The sequence below is a fragment of the Hordeum vulgare genome, chromosome 2H (genome assembly GCF_904849725.1).
Source record: "Hordeum vulgare subsp. vulgare chromosome 2H, MorexV3_pseudomolecules_assembly, whole genome shotgun sequence".
NCBI lineage: Eukaryota > Viridiplantae > Streptophyta > Magnoliopsida > Poales > Poaceae > Hordeum > Hordeum vulgare.
In genome coordinates this window covers 574,529,905-574,534,851 of record NC_058519.1, presented here as the reverse complement: position 1 = coordinate 574,534,851, position 4,947 = coordinate 574,529,905, and the positions used below count along the sequence as shown (strand labels likewise).

The 4,947-nt window shown below is 44.5% G+C and overlaps 1 pseudogene; it reads left to right on the top strand.

Moving 5' to 3' along the window:
• The first annotated feature begins 2,791 nt into the window (after positions 1 to 2,791).
• LOC123428668 lies at positions 2,792 to 4,651 on the top strand (annotated as a pseudogene).
• Positions 4,652 to 4,947: the final 296 nt, after the last annotated feature.

Sequence of the window (4,947 nt, the reverse complement as noted above, 5' to 3'; positions counted from 1 at the left end):
AACGCTTCCGCTTAGCGATCTTCAAAGGTATGAAGATCCACTCACCCCTCTCTCGTTGCTGGTCTCTCCATAGGAAGATCTGAATATGCGTAGGAATTTTTTTGAATTTATGCTACGTTACCCAACATTGTGTTTGTTGCTCGCGACATCCTCGATGTTGGATCTGAAGATGTAGATTGTCTAGTTGTGGCTTGGATTGCTCCTTTGGTAGGCGAGTTTAGTTCTGTTCTTTCTTTGGGTCGAGTATCTTATATCTCTTTGTTTTAGACACCATGTTCGTGTCTCTTGCGTCTGTGTCATTGGTTGTACTACCTCATGTGTTCATTCAATCTTCTTCTATCAATTCAATGGTACGCAAGCTTTGCTTATTCATTAAAAATCAATTTAGAAACTTCTCATACATTTAAAAACTGCCAAGTTTTGTATTGGATTTGTACTCCATCTGCTCCAAAATTCTTGTCTTAACTGTGATACATTCATATATAGACAAACCTAAGACAAGAATTTTAGAACGGAGGGAGTATATAGGTTTGCCATGGATAATGTCAATGTTTACTCTACATGTTCATAATCTGGAAAATTCACACTCTTTATTTAATTAGACCATGTCCAATCTATTAGTTATGTAAATTGTGATGTCCACACGGCATTTTTTTTGAATTACACTCGCCTCATGTGTCCACGACAAATACCTAAATTTGCCATCCTTTTCAAAGAATTCATTCCCAAATTTGTCCCTTTTTGAAAGAACAAAATTCCTGATTTATCATGAATACCTAAATTTCCCATATATGCAATACAAATTTTGAAAAGTTCAAATCACGTAGAGGAAAAAATTCCTAATTTATCCATGTCCAATTTTATTATTGTTACCACAGTTTTACTACTTAGACCATGCCAATTTTACTAATCACACCATGGCTCCATGCTAGTTTTATTGTAGGTTCCATGGCAATTTTATTTATTTTAGACATAGCAAGTTTTTAAATTTAGGTATCATGGTAATTATATACTATAGGACACAGCAATTTTATGAATTATACCATGTTAGTTCTATTGGGAAATTTAGGCCTTTTTGCTTACTCTAAATCATGGCAACTTTATAATTAAATCTTAGTCGCATAGAAAATGTAGATATTTTTTCCATTTTTCCAAGAAGGAAATGCAAAGTACACACAATGCCAAAAATGTTTTCAATTGTGATTTCATATATCATCATGGAAATTTCACATTCTTTCTTTCCAAAACACGGGAATTTGTGCAACTTACTTGTAATGTTCCTTTCACATGGCAATTTAAGGAAATTTGTTTCATGAGCCACGACAAAATTAAAATCATGATTATTTTGCTGCGTGCTTGTGTTCACTTTCTTTTATATAGTTTTTACTATGGATCACGACAATCTTTTATTTTGTCTATGACATGTGCGCCATGCCAAAAAATACGTTTTTAAGAAAATGTAGGTCAATGTTTAGTTTGCGTCATGGCACAATGTATGATTTTTTGTTTTTCATAATATCATGGCTATTAAACATTTTTATGTGTTTTTTATTAACAATTGGCAGGTTCATGATATATATGATGGCAAATCTTTAAAAAAATCGGCAAGCTTATTTTTACAGTGTTGCTAAATCTCAGTCTACTGAGACATGATTATGTCTCAATCGATGTTGTATTCGTTAGATCTTGCGTTGTGATTCATGCAACCTATGTTTTCTTTCTTACATGTTATGTCACTTGATTGAGACTTGGTTAAATCGATTGAGACTTAGCCACATCTTTATTTTTTCGTTTTTGGTCGTTTGGACTGCCTTTTCTATTTTGGGGGTTTGAGGAATGACGCTGGGTGGCGGCCCAGTAAATGGATTATCGGGCATTGGGATGCGCTGCAGAGGTTCTCCCAGTGAACATTTTGGTACGCCTGATCCTCTGTTTCCTAGAGAACGAATCCTTCACTCTGGGGGACCTCAGATCCGATGTTTGGCATGTACTGGTATCCTAAAAATACTTTCATCGAGCACACTATGGTGCAACACTGATAAATACTCCCTCCGTCTCAAAATAAGTGACTTAAAAATGACTCAACTGTGTACTAAAGTTAGTGTAAATTAGAGTCACTTTTGAGTCACTTATTTTGAGACAGAGGGAGTATAATTCAAGATATTCTATTTGAATAAAGAAATATGGCATGTCCTTGAAGCTTTGTTGATCGGTACCTTATACTTCCCCCGTTCCCCCGTTCTATAATATAAAAGCGTTCTTGACACTATATAACTTCAGTTTAGAGGGAGTACATGCCACTCGGACAACCAACTTATCACACAACGACGAGCAAATGACTTCATCCAGAACTGTGCCACAATGAAAAGCGGTGTGGCAAAGCGCTCGACTACTTCTAGTTAAAAAAGAAATGCTCCTTCCGTAAAGAAATATAAGATCGTTTGGATCACTATATACTCCACAAAGGAAGTAAACTCAAAAGAAGTATGTTGAGTCGTGAGGAAACGAGGCGAGTCCTTCCGGTGTGCTTCGCTAGCCGCCTCGGCTCCGGCTGTCCTGTTCAGTGCAAAGGTGTGACTGATCCCTACTTCGGAAAATACGAGGTGTAATTGATCCCAGAAGTCCATGGTCATGGTAGACCAAAGGATATTTGTACTTGCACATAATTAACCTAGGCGGCTGCTAACTTGCTGCTTACTTCGTCGAGATTGTAAGCTGACGTGTTCGATCCGTACCGGAGCTACAAAATGGAGTAGCATGATCTCATCTCATAACGCATCGTGCAACTCCGCTTGCTCGTCTTGCTCTGCGCCGCAGAGCCGAAGGCCGCCGTCCGTCGTCCGCCGTCATGGACCCAAGCTCCGAGACCGTGTACGAGATACCCGGTTTCATAGGCATCCACAAGAGCGGCCCTGTGGAGCGCTTGGTTGGCACCCAGACCGTCCCGCCCTCCCCCTCCGGTGACCCTGCCAACGGCGTCGCCTCCAAGGACGTCGTCCTCGACCTCGCGGCCAGCATCTCCGCCCGGCTCTACCTCCCTGCCGCCACCGCGGCGGAGCCGAGAAGGAAGTTCCCCGTCGTCGTCTACTACCACGGCGGCGCGTTCGTTGTCCAGTCAGCCGCCTCCCCGATCTACCACAAGTACGCCGCCTCCCTCGTCACAGCCGCGCTCGCCGTCGTCGTCTCCGTCAACTACCGTCTCGCGCCCGAGCACCCACTCCCGGCTGCCTACGACGACGCATTCGTGGCCCTCAGGGCGATTGTCGCCGCGTGCCGCCCGGACGGGGCCGAGCCCTGGCTCGCCGCGCACGGCGACGCATCCCGCGTCGTCCTCGCCGGCGACAGCTCCGGCGCCAACATGGCGCACAACACGGCGATAAGGCTGGGGAAGGAAGGCGCCGGGGGCTACGGCGACAGGGTCAGCGGCTGTTGGATCACAGGCCGGAAACACACGCCTACACAGTGGAGAAGGAAACGCAGGGAGACACACGAGAGAAAATATTTTGTGCCGGTTAACTTCCTTCTCGGCTTTTCTTCCTTTATACTTCTATATCTCTCATTATTCGGTTACAGAAGGGAAAACGTGGATCCTACAAACGCGCCACGATCCGGTTAGCTCGTGCCATCCCACGAGCTCCTATCCCAAACGTGTCTACCACGCGATGCTAAACAGAAGGAAACAGCCCGATGCAAACGGATGCATCTCATCAGGCCCATGCAAATGCATACACGGCTCACACAAGTTACGGCTCGTGCCTAACTAAGGCCCTGATTGGAACCGCCCAGATTATATAATCCAGTTTTTATAATCTATTTTGTCTCCAAACAGAACAGCTTATGGTGTAGATTATAAAAACTAGATGAATAGATTATTAAAAACTCATAATCTACTCTATACCAGCTAAGATTATAGATTGCTAATGATCCATTATCCTTATAAAGTTGAAATAATTACATTCCTACCACCGTCACCCTCCTCTTTTAAAAAAAACAGAGGACAGACAGGTCATTATGCAATGTAAAACCTGGATTACAGTTTATATAATCTGGTCTCCAAACATGTTCACCTAGATTATTTTTATAAAATCAGATTATATAATATATCTTCATAATCCAGATTATCATAATCTATTATGGTTCCAAACAGGGCCTAACTAGCTAACAAAGAATAATAATAACTAGACGTGACATGGAGGGCCTACTACTCAACTAATGCAACCACCTAATGACTAGTGTAATATCTCAACCAAACCATGTAACAAGATTAGCACTAACAGCGGCGTCGCGCTTTTGCATTCCTACTTCTGGGGGACTGAACCAGTGCGCGGCGAGTCCCTGGAGGCCGCCTTTTACTACCCCGGCATCATGCGGCGCGTTCGGCCCCGATCACCCATACATCAACCCGGCGGCGGCGGCGGAGGAGTGGCGCCAGCTCGGGTCCGGCCGCGTGCTGGTCACCACGGCAGAGTTGTGCTGGTTCGTGGAGAGGGCGCGCGCGTACGCGGAGGGGATCAAGGCGTGCGGGTGGGCCGGAGAGCTCGAGTTCTATGAGACCAAGGGCGAGAAGCAGACCTACTTCCTATTCAAACCCGACTGCGACAGTGCCGCCAAGGAGCTCACCGTCGTGGCCGACTTCGTCAAGGGCTGCTGAGTTTCTTCGCATGTTCATCCAGCAAGGGATTGTATTCCTTCACTCTTCATCAACCTGTACAATGGTGTTACATATATAGCAGAGATGGAGAGAGTGGAGCCGGTCTAGATCCTACTTACAAGGACGGCTAAGACTAAGTCTATGACTAAGTAAAGGTGAACGTTAACACCCCCCCCCCCCCCCACTCAGCCGGGACGTCATATGGGTGGACGTTCAGGCTGGAACGAAACTCGGTGAACACCGGTGTTGGTAGTCCTTTAGTGAACAGATCAGCAAATTGCGAGCTTGAAGGAACA